Source organism: Arachis hypogaea, chromosome 14 (genome assembly GCF_003086295.3).
Source record: "Arachis hypogaea cultivar Tifrunner chromosome 14, arahy.Tifrunner.gnm2.J5K5, whole genome shotgun sequence".
Lineage (NCBI taxonomy): Eukaryota > Viridiplantae > Streptophyta > Magnoliopsida > Fabales > Fabaceae > Arachis > Arachis hypogaea.
In genome coordinates, this window is record NC_092049.1 from 107188917 (window position 1) to 107201632 (window position 12716).

Consider the following 12716-nt stretch of genomic DNA (forward strand, 5'->3'; position numbering starts at 1 on the left):
AGAAATGGATCAAAACCTGGCGTTCAACTCCACAAATGGCCTCTGCATGTGGAAAGTTAAAGCTCAGCCCAAGCACACACCAAGTGGGCCCCGGAAGTGGATTTATGCATCAATTACTTACTTTTGTAAACCCTAGTAGCTAGTTTATTATAAATAGGACATTTTACTATTGTATTAGACATCCTGGATCCTGGATTGTATTCTGATCCTGTGATCACGTTTTAGGGGGCTGGCCATTCGACCATGCCTGGACCTTTCACTTATGTATTTTTAACGGTAGAGTTTCTGCACTCCATAGATTAAGGTGTGGAGCTCTGCTGTTCCTCAAAGATTAATGCAAGTACTACTGTTTTCTATTCAATTCATCTTATTTCGCTTCCAAGATATTCATTCGCTCTTCAACCTGAATGTGATGAACGTGACAATCATCATCATTCCCTATGAACGCGTGCCTGACAACCACTTCCGTTCTACCTTCGACTGAATGAGTATCTCTTAGATCTCTTAATCAGAATCTTCATGGTGTAAGCTAGAATGATGGCGGCATTCAAGAGAATCCGGAAGGTCTAAACCTTGTCTGTGGTATTCCGAGTAGGATTCAATGATTGAATGACTGTGACGAGCTTCAAACTCGCGATTGCCGGGCGTAGTGACAGACGCAAAAGGATAGTAAATCCTATTCCAGCATGATCGAGAACCGACAGATGAATAGCCGTGCCGTGACAGGGTGCGTTGACCATTTTCACTGAGAGGATAAGATGAAACCATTGACAAGGGTGATGCCTCCAGACGATTAGCCGTGCCGTGACAGGGCATTTGGATCATTTTCCCGAGAGAAGACCGAAAGTAGCCATTGACAATGGTGATGTATCACATAAAGCCGGCCATGGAAAGGAGTAAGACTGATTGGATGAAGATAGCAGGAAAGCAGAGGTTCAGAGGAATGAAAGCATCTCTATTCGCTTATCTGAAATTCTCACCAGTGATTTACATAAGTATTTCTATCCCTATTTTATTAATCACTTTCGAAAACTCCATTATTATTTTATATTCGCCTGACTGAGATTTACAAGGTGACCATAGCTTGCTTCATACCAACAATCTCCGTGGGATTCGACCCTTACTCACGTAAGGTATTACTTGGACGACCCAGTGCACTTGCTGGTTAGTTGTGCGAAGTTGTGAACCATGGTATTGGCATCATGTTTTTTGGCGCCATTACCAGGGAAAGAAAGAGCGATAAATTTTACATAATTAAAGTGTAATCACAATTTCTGCGCACCAAGTTTTTGGCGCCGTTGCCGGGGATTGTTTGAGTTTTTGGCAAGCTTTTGGTCCGGTAACATCAGTGCCAAGTTTGATCCGGCAACAGCACCAAGTTTTTGGCGCCGTTGCCGGGGATTGTTCGAGTTTGGACAACTGACGGTTCATGTTGTTGCTCAGATTAGGTAATTTTCTTTTTGTTTTCTTTTCAAAAATTTTTCAAAAATATTTCAAAATTTTCTCACCTGTTTTCAAAAAAAAAATATAATAAAAATAATGTTTTCAAAAATAAATTATTCTATGGCTTCAAAATTTTTGAGAATGAATTCTAGTGTTTCATGAAGGCAAGTTACATATTTGATAAGTAATGAGCAGTATATTCTGATATCTTTCTGAAGCTTGGCTGGCCATTGGCCATGTCTAGTGTTTTGGACCGGAGCTTTCATTGAAAGCTTGGCTGGCTAGTGAGCCATGTCTAATTCCTGGACTGAAGCTTTATACTAAGAATGCAAGATTCCTGGAATTCATATTAAAAATTTTGGAATCCTTATTTTTCTTTTTCAATTAATTTTTCAAAAAATCCAAAAAATCAGAAAATCATAAAAATCAAAAATATTTTTCTGTTTCTTGTTTGAGTCTTGAGTCATGATATAAGTTTGGTGTCAATTGCATGTGCATCTTGCATTTTTCGAAAATTCTCATGCATTCATAGTGTTCTTCATGATCTTCAAGTTGTTCTTGGTAAGTCTTCTTGTTTGATCTTTGCATTTGCATGTTTTGTGTGTTTTCTTATTTTTCATATGCATTCTGGAATTCTTAGTGTCTAAGCATTAAAGAATTCTAAGTTTGGTGTCTTGCATGTTTTCTTTGCATTAAAAATTTTTCAAAAATATGTTCTTGATGTTCATCATGATCTTCAAAGTGTTCTTGGTGTTCATCTTGACATTCATAGTGTTCTTGCATGCATTCCTTGTTTTGATTCAAAAATAAAAGAGAAAAACATGAAAATGATGTTTTTAATTTTTCTCTCTCATCATAAAAATTCAAAAATAAAAAAAAAAAATTTTTTCCCTTTTCTCTCATCAAATTCGAAAATTTGGATTGACTTTTTCAAAAAAATTTTAAAATCAAGTTGTTTCTTATGAGTCAAATCAAATTTTCAATTTGAAAATCTTATATTTTTCCAAATCTTTTTCAAAAATCAAATCTTTTTCAAATTTCTTAGTTATTTTCGAAAATTATAAAAATATTTTTCAAAAATCTTTTTCTTATTTTTATATCAAATTTTCGAAAATAACAATAACAATTAATGTTTTGATTCAAAAATTTCAAGTTTGTTACTTACTTGTTAAGAAAGATTCAAACTTTAAGTTCTAGAATCATATATTGTGATTTCTTGTGAATCAAGTCATTAATTGTGATTTTAAAAATTAAATCTTTTTCAAAAACTAATTTTTATCATATCTTTTCAAAAATATCTTCTTATCTTATTCTTTTCAAAAATATCTTTTCTAACCTCCTATCTTCTTATCTTTTCAAAATTGATTTTCAAATTTGTTTCAACTAACTAACTAACTTTTTGTTTATTTCTTAACTTTTTCAAAACTACCTAACTAACTCTCTCTCTCTAATTTTCAAAAATATCTCCCCCCTTTTTCAAAATTTCTTTTTTATTTAATTATTTTAATCTTTGATTTTAAAAATTTTCGAAAATTACTAACCTTTTTCAAAAACTATTTTCAAAAATCACTAACTCTTTTTCAAAAATTATTTTCGAAATTTTCCCTCTCTCATCTTATTCTATTTATTTATTCATCTACTAACATCTCTCCCTCACCCACCAAAAATCCGAACCCTCTCTCTCTCTTTCTGAGTTCAGATTTTTCTCTTCTTCCTTTCTACTAACAATAAGGAACCTCTTTACTGTGACATAGAGGATTCCTCTTCTTTTCTTTTTCTCTTCTCTTTCTTATGAGCAGGGACAGAGAAAAAGGCATTCTTGTTGAAGCTGATCCAGAACCTGAAAGGACTCTGAAGAGGAAATTAAGAGAAGCTAAATTACAACAATCCAGAGACAACTTGATTGAAAATTTCGAACAAGTAAAGGAGATGGCAGCCGAACCCAACAACAATGCAAGGAGAATGCTTGGTGACTTTACTGCACCTAATTCCAATTTACATGGAAGAAGCATCTCCATTCCTGCCATTGGAGCAAACAACTTTGAGCTGAAACCTCAGCTAGTTTCTCTGATGCAGTAGAACTGCAAGTTTCATGGACTTCCATCTGAAGATCCTTTTCAGTTCTTAACTGAATTCTTGCAGATCTGTGATACTGTTAAGACTAACGGAGTAGATCCTAAAGTCTACAGGCTCATGCTTTTCCCATTTGCTGTAAGAGACAGAGCTAGAATATGGTTGGACTCTCAACCTAAGGATAGCCTGAACTCTTGGGATAAGCTGGTCAAGGCTTTCCTAGCCAAGTTCTTTCCTCCTCAAAAGCTGAGCAAGCTTAGAGTGGATGTTCAAATCTTCAGACAAAAAGAAGGTGAATCCCTCTATGAAGCTTGGGAGAGATACAAAGGACTAACCAAAAAGTGTCCTTCTTACATGCTTTCAGAATGGACCATCCTGGATATATTCTATGATGGTCTGTCTGAGTTATCTAAGATGTCATTGGACACTTCTGCAGGTGGATTCATTCACCTAAAGAAAACGCCTGCAGAAGCTCAAGAACTCATTGACATGGTTGCAAATAACCAGTTCATGTACACTTCTGAAAGGAATCCTGTGAATAATGGGACGCCTATGAAGAAGGGAGTTCTTGAAGTTGATACTCTGAATGCCATATTGGCTCAGAACAAAATATTGACTCAGCAAGTCAATATGATTTCCCAGAGCCTGAATGGAATGCAAGCTGCATCCAACAGTACTCAAGAGGCATCTTCTGAAAGAAGCTTATGATCCTGAGAACCCTGCAATAGCAGAGGTGAATTACTTAGGTGAACCTTATGGAAACACCTATAACTCATCATGGAGAAATCATCCAAATTTCTCATGGAAGGATCAAAAGCCTCAACAAGGCTTTAATAATGGTGGAAGAAACAGGTTTAACAATAATAAACCTTTTCCATCATCCACTCAGCAACAGACAGAGAACTCTGAACAAAATACTTCTAATTTAGCAAACTTAGTCTCTGATCTATCTAAGGCCACTGTAAGTTTCATGAATGAAACAAGGTCTTCCATTAGAAATCTGGAAGCACAAGTGGGCCAGCTGAGTAAAAGGATCACTAGAATACCTCCCAGTACTCTCCCAAGCAATACAGAAGAGAATCCAAAAGGAGAGTGCAAGGCCATTGACATAAGCACCATAGCCGAACCTGTAAGGGAAGGAGAGGACGTGAATCCCAAGGAGGAAGACCTCCTGGGACGTCCAGTGATCAATAAGGAGCTTCCCTCTGAGGAACCAAAGGAATCTGAGACTCATCTAGAGACCATAGAGATTCCATTGAACCTCCTTATGCCATTCATGAGCTCTGATGAGTATTCCTCTTCTGAAGAGAATGAGGATGTTACTGAAGAGCAAGCTGCCAAGTTCCTTGGTGTAATCATGAAGCTAAATGCCAAATTATTTGGCATTGATACTTGGGAAGATGAACCTCCCTTGTTCATCAATGAACTAAGTGATCTGGATCAACTGACATTGCCTCAGAAGAGACAGGATCCTGGAAAGTTCATAATACCTTGTACCATAGGCACCATGATCTTTAAGGCTCTGTGTGACCTTGGTTCAGGGATAAACCTCATGCCCCTCTCTGTAATAGAGAAACTGGGAATCTATGGGGTGCAAGCTGCTAAAATCTCATTAGAGATGGCAGACAATTCAAGAAAACAGGCATATGGACAAGTAGAGGACGTGTTAGTAAAGGTTGAAGGCCTTTACATCCCTGCTGATTTCATAGTCCTGGATACTGGAAAGGAAGAGGATGAATCTATCATCCTAGGAAGACCTTTCCTAGCCACAGCAAGAGCTGTGATTGATGTGGACAGAGGAGAATTAATCCTTCAATTGAATGAGGACAACCTTGTGTTTACAACTCAAGGATCTCTCTCTGCATCCATGGAAAGGAAGCAGAAAAAGCTTCTCTCAAAGCAGAGTCAAACAAAGCTCCCACAGTCAAACTCTAAGTTTGGTGTTGAACTCCCATATCCAAACTCTAAGTTTGGTGTTGGAGAGTCTCCACAAAGCTCTGGACATCTGTGAGGCTCCATGAGAGCCCACTGTCAAGCTATTGACATTAAAGAAGCGCTTGTTGGGAGGCAACCCAATTTTTATTTATCTAACAATATTTTTCTTAGTTATATGTCTTTATAGGTTCATGATCATGAGGAGTCACAAAATAAATATAAAAATTGAAAACGGAATCAAAAACAGTAGAAGAAAAATCACACCCTGGAGGAAGCACCTGCCTGGTGTTCAACGCCAGAACAGAGCATGGTTCTGGCGCTGAACGCCCAAAATGGGCAGCATCCTGGCGCTAAACGCCCAGAACAAGCATGGTTCTGGCGTTCAACGCCAGAAATGGCTAGTAAATGGGCGTTGAACGCCCAAAATGGGCACCAACCTGGCGCTGAATGCCCAGAGTTGTGTGCAAGGGCATTTTACATGCCTAATGGGTGCAGGGATGTAAATCCTTGACACCTCCGGATCTGTGGACCCCACAGGATCATCTCAGGATCTGTGGACCCCACAGGATCCCCACCTACCTCCACTCACTTCTTCTCACCCATCTTTCACACAATCCCATAAACACTCTCCCCCAAAACTCTTCACCAATCACCTCAATCTCTCTTCCCCATCACCTCTTCACCACTCACATCCATCCACTCTTCCCCATAAACCTACCTCATAAACCCCACCTACCTTCAAAATTCAAAACCAATTTCCCACCCAAACCCACCCATATGGCCGAAACCTTCCCCCCCTCCCTTCCCTATATAAAGCCCTCCATTCTTCTTCAAATTCACACAACACAACCCCTCTATACCCTTCTTGGCCGAACCACATCACCTTCTCCCTCTCTTCCGTTTCTTCTTCTTCTTCATCTATTCTTTCTTCTCTTGCTCGAGGGCAAGCAAAATTCTAAGTTTGGTGTGGTAAAAGCATAAGCTTTTTGTTTTTCCATTACCATTGATGGCACCTAAGACCGGAGAATCCTCTAGAAAGGGGAAAGGGAAGACAAAAGCTTCCACATCCGAGTCATGAGAGATGGAAAGATTCATCTCCAAAGCCTATCAAGACCACTTCTATGATGTTGTGGCCAAGAAGAAGGTGATCCCTGAGGTCCCTTTCAAACTCAAAAGAAATGAGTATCCGGAGATCCGACATGAAAATTCAAAGAAGAGGTTGGGAAGTTCTAACAAACCCCATCCAACAAGTCGGCATCCTAATGGTTCAAGAGTTCTATGCCAATGCATGGATCACCAAGAACCATGATCAAAGTAAGAACCCGGATCCAAAGAACTATGTTACAATGGTTCGGGGGAAATACTTAGATTTTAGTCCGGAAAATGTGAGGTTGGCGTTTAACTTGCCTATGATGCAAGGAGATGAACGCCCCTACACTAGAAGGGATTGGAGAAGAGGTGGAAGTTCATGAGATTATACCTCAAGAACACTACAAGGTGGCTGACAAGTCTTCCACTATGGCAAGGCTAGCCTTTCCTCACCTCATTTGCCACCTATGCAATTCAGCTGGGATTGACATAGAGGGAGATATCCTCATTAAAGAGGACAAGCCCATCACTAAGAAAAAGATGGAGCAAGCAAGAGAGCCCATTCATGGAGCTCAAGAGGCGCAAGAAGCTCATCACCATGAGATCCCGGAGATGCCTCAAATGCACTTTCCTCCACAAAACTATTGGGAGAAAATCAACACCTCCCTAGGAGAATTGAGTTCCAATATGGGACAATTAAGGGTGGAACATCAAGAGCACTCCATCATCCTTCATGAAATAAGAGAAGATCAAAAAGCAATGAGGGAGGAGCAACAAAGACAAGGAAGAGACATAGAAGAGCTCAAGGACATCATTGGTTCCTCAAGAAGGAAACGCCACCATCACTAAGGTGGATTCATTCCTTGTTCTTATTTCTTCTGTTTTTTTTCGTTTTCTATGTTATGTGCTTATCTATGTTTGTGTCTTCATTACATGATCATTAGTAGTTAGTAACTTTGTCTTAAAGTTATAAATGTCCTATGAATCCATCACCTCTCTTAAATGAAAAATGTTTTAATTCAAAAGAACAAGAAGTACATGAGTTTCGAATTTATCCTTGAACTTAGTTTAATTATATTGATGTGGTGACAATGCTTCTTGTTTTCTGAATGTATGCTTGAACAGTGCATATGTCTTTTGAAGTTGTTGTATAAGAATGTTAAATATGTTGGCTCTTGAAAGAATGATGACTAGGAGACATGCTATTTGATAATCTGAAAAATCATAAAAATGATTCTTGAAGCAAGAAAAAGCAGCAAAGAACAAAGCTTGCAGAAAAAAAAGATTTTTTAGGCGAAAAAAAAAATAAGAAAAAGCAAGCAGAAAAAGCCAAAGCTCTTAAAACTAAGAGGCAAGAGCAAAAAGCCAATAACCCTTAAAACCAAATGGCAAGGGTAAATAAAAAGGATCCTAAGGCTTTGAGCATCAGTGGATAGGAGGGCCTAAAGGAATAAAATCCTGGTCAAAGCGGCTAAACCAAGCTGTCCCTAACCATGTGCTTGTGGCGTGTAGGTGTCAAGTGAAAACTTGAGACTGAGCGGTTAAAGTCAAGGTCCAAAGCAAAAGAAGAGTGTGCTTAAGAACCCTGGACACCTCTAATTGGGGACTTTAGCAAAGCTGAGTCACAATCTGAAAAGGTTCACCCAATTATGTGTCTGTGGCATTTATGTATCCGGTGGTAATACTGGAAAACAAAGTGCTTAGGGCCACGGCCAAGACTCATAAAGAAGCTGTGTTCAAGAATCATCATACTGAACTAGGAGAATCAATAACACTATCTGAACTCTGAGTTCCTATAGATGCCAATCATTTTGAACTTCAATGGATAAAGTGAGATGCCAAAACTATTCAAGAGGCAAAAAGCTATAAGTCCCGCTCATTTGATTGGAGCTATGTTTCATTGATAGTTTGGAATTTATAGTATATTCTCTTCTTTTTATCCTATTTGATTTTCAGTTGCTTGGGGACAAGCAACAATTTAAGTTTGGTGTTGTGATGAGCGGATAATTTATACGCTTTTTGACATTGTTTTTACTATGTTTTTAGTAGTATCTAGTTACTTTTAGGGATGTTTTCATTAGTTTTTATGTTAAATTCACATTTCTGGACTTTACTATGAGTTTGTGTGTTTTTCTGTGATTTCAGGTATTTTCTGGCTGAAATTGAGGGACTTAAGCAAAAATCAGATTCAGAGGTTGAAGAAGGACTGCTGATGCTGTTGGATTCTGACCTTCCTGCACTCAAAGTAGATTTTCTGGAGCTACAGAACTCGAAATGGCGCGCTTCTAATTGCGTTGGAAAGTAGACATCCAGGGCTTTCTAGCAATATATAATAGTCCATACTTTGCCCAAGTTTAGACGACGCAAACTGGCGTTCAACACCAGTTCTCTACCCAATTCTGGCGTCCAGCGCCAGAAAAGGATCAAAAACCAGAGTTGAACGCCAGAAATGGATCAAAACCTGGCGTTCAACTCCACAAATGGCCTCTGCATGTGGAAAGTTAAAGCTCAGCCCAAGCACACACCAAGTGGGCCCCGGAAGTGGATTTATGCATCAATTACTTACTTCTGTAAACCCTAGTAGCTAGTTTATTATAAATAGGACATTTTACTATTGTATTAGACATCTTGGATCCTGGATTGTATTTCTGATTCTGTGATCACATTTTAGGGGGCTGGCCATTCGGCCATGCCTGGACCTTTCACTTATGTATTTTTAACGGTAGAGTTTCTGCACTCCATAGATTAAGGTGTGGAGCTCTGCTGTTCCTCAAAGATTAATGCAAGTACTACTGTTTTCTATTCAATTCATCTTATTTCGCTTCCAAGATATTCATTCGCTCTTCAACCTGAATGTGATGAACGTGACAATCATCATCATTCCCTATGAACGCGTGCCTGACAACCACTTCCGTTCTACCTTCGACTGAATGAGTATCTCTTAGATCTCTTAATCAGAATCTTCGTGGTGTAAGCTAGAATGATGGCGGCATTCAAGAGAATCCGGAAGGTCTAAACCTTGTGTGTAGTATTCCGAGTAGGATTCAATGATTGAATGACTGTGACGAGCTTCAAACTCGCGATTGCCGGGCATAGTGACAGACGCAAAAGGATAGTAAATCCTATTCCAGCATGATCGAGAACCGACAGATGAATAGCCGTGCCGTGACAGGGTGCGTTGACCATTTTCACTGAGAGGATAAGATGAAACCATTGACAAGGGTGATGCCTCCAGACGATTAGCCGTGCCGTGACAGGGCATTTGGATCATTTTCCCGAGAGAAGACCGAAAGTAGCCATTGACAATGGTGATGTATCACATAAAGCCAGCCATGGAAAGGAGTAAGACTGATTGGATGAAGATAGCAGGAAAGCAGAGGTTTAGAGGAACGAAAGCATCTCTATTCGCTTATCTGAAATTCTCACCAGTGATTTACATAAGTATTTCTATCCCTATTTTATTAATCACTTTCGAAAACTCCATTATTATTTTATATTCGCCTGACTGAGATTTACAAGGTGACCATAGCTTGCTTCATACCAACAATCTCCGTGGGATTCGACCCTTACTCACGTAAGGTATTACTTGGACGACCCAGTGCACTTGCTGGTTAGTTGTGCGAAGTTGTGAACCATGGTATTGGCATCATGTTTTTTGGCGCCATTACCAGGGAAAGAAAGAGCGATAAATTTTACATAATTAAAGTGTAATCACAATTTCTGCGCACCAATGTTCTACTTGTTGGTTGAAAAATAATAAGTTCTTTTTAGGACCCTATTTTTGAAAAAAAAATATTTTTCATTAATTCAAAATAAAATTCTGTGTTAAACTTGCTTGAAGATTGTAAATTGGAACATGAATTATAGCTAAAAGAACACACAACCTGTGAGATTTGAGCTTAATTACATGGTTACATTATTTAACCATAACATTTTATTCTTGTGTGTTCCCTTCTCTATAATTGTAATCTAGATTTTGTTCCATTCTATATGTCCAATGTTTAGTGTATTTATATGTATGGACATGATTGAGGCCATCATTTATTAGCTCACTTATCCCAAAAAACCTACCCTTTCAATTACCTTTGTTGGCCACTTTGAGCCTTTTAATCTCCATTTATTCTGTATATTACCACATCACTAGCCTTAAGCAGAAAGACAAATTAATTACTCCAAATCGAATCTTTGATTAGCTTAAGATAGAGATTGTGTGTCAATTAAGTGTGGGAAAACTATGGAAACTTAGGTTGATAAGAAAGTGTTGAATTTTATTGACAAGATATTGAGAAATTGGGTACCTACTCATGTGAGACCAGAAAAATTAAAACACCATGTGCATTGATATGTTATGTTCAACAAAAAAAAATACTTTTCTTGCATTTTAATATTCAAAATAAATAAATAAATAGGGGACAAAATTATCCCAAGGTTAAGTTTAATAAAAGATCAATGTATATATGGTTAAATTAAAGAAAAACTAATACATGAGTATGTAATGTAAAAGTGGAAATTTTGGGTAGCTAAGCATGATTCTAGAATTGTATAGAGAGTGTGTGTATGAGTAAGTAAGAGCTTAGGTTAATCAAGGATTCAATTTATAGCTCACTTAGCCATACATATATCCTCACCCTTACCTTAGCCCCATTACAAACTTGAAAAGACCTCATGATGTTTGCATTAATACATTAAATATTTGTTGATTGGTTAGTTGAAGAACAAAGTTTTAGAAAGCATGACTAGAGAAGACTAGAGTGGAATACCCTATACACTTGAGAGACTAGAGTGCATATACTACCAGTGAGGGTTCAATGCTTAGTTCTATGTTCCCTGCTTTCATGGGCTATCTTCTTACAAGTTTACTTGCTCCTTATTGTATGATTTGAATTAGTGAAATTTGGTTTATGTTTGTCTTGGAGAACTTGTTTGCTTTTAACCAAGTAGGTAGAAACATCTTAGCATATAGTTGCATTCATTCATAGGTTCATTGCATTACATGAGTCTTACCTTCCCCTATTCATTCTTTTTGTCTCCTTGAACTTAGCATGAGGACATGCTAATGTTTAAGTGTGGAGAGTTTGATAAACCAATATTTTATGGTTTATCCTGTGCTAATTTGAGTGGTTTTTATTAATTATCTACTCACTTATTCATATGATTTGCATGATTTTACAATTCCTTCCTAGTTTTGTTCTATGATTGAAAACTTGCTTCCTAAACCTTTAATTTGTATGTTTTAATTCTCCTTTGTACCATTCGATGCCGTAATCCGTGTGTTAAGTGTTTCAAGCTTTATAGGGCATGAATAGCTTAGAGGATGGAGAGGAAGCTTGCAAAAATGGAAGGAACACAAGAAACCAAGGAGACAACCAGCAAGCATCGACGCGCTCGCATGGCTCACGCGTGTGCGCGATTTGGAGAAATTCATAGTGACGCGTGCGCGTACCTGACGCATACGCGTGGATTGGAGTTTGCACGGAGATGCGTGCACGTGCCTGACACGTACGCGTGACACGCGTGACCTGCAGAAATCGCAGAAACACTGGGGCGATTTTGGGCCGAGTTTAGACCCAGTTTTTGGCCCAGAAACACAGACTAGATCCAGGGAACAAGCAGAGACTCAACACACATTCTCATTAGCATAGTTTTTAGTTTTAGTTTTGAATCTTAGAGAGAGAAATCACTTCTTCCTCTAGGTTTTCTTTTACATTCATAAATTTCTAGTTTATGCTTTTGCTTGGGATATTGAGAAGAGTCATTACCTCCGTTGAAGTTGCTATTCTAGTTTGTTTCCTTATTCCCTTACTCTTCCATATCCTTAATTTCTGTTCAATGTTACAATTGGATTGTTTTTAGAATTTATTAATGCATGAAGTATTTTTTCAATTATATTTTATTATTGTTTAATTGCTTCCAATTGATTTTAATTACTATGTTCCCTTTTTACTTCTCTTATAAAACAACGAAGATGGTATTCATGTTGATAGGTAGACTCCCAACTTGACTTGGGGGTTAATTAAGAGGAGACCCTTGAGTTGGAATGCTCAAGTGATTAGTTAAATTGGAAGTTGTTGGCTAATTCTCTATTTACTAACGCTAGTTCTTCCCAATGGAGAGGATTAGGACTTGCGAATGAGAGTTAGCTCAATCACTTGACTTTCCTTTATTTAGTAAGGGTT

General features: G+C 38.1%; 1 non-coding gene across 1 annotated transcript; it reads right to left on the reverse strand.

Annotated features, from left to right (window-relative positions):
- Positions 1–3768: 3768 nt before the first annotated feature.
- Positions 3769–3876, reverse strand: LOC112745790 (small nucleolar RNA R71). Its single transcript, XR_003173701.1, has one exon. It is a non-coding gene; the product is annotated as a small nucleolar RNA R71 (small nucleolar RNA).
- Between the last annotated feature and the right edge of the window lie 8840 nt (positions 3877–12716).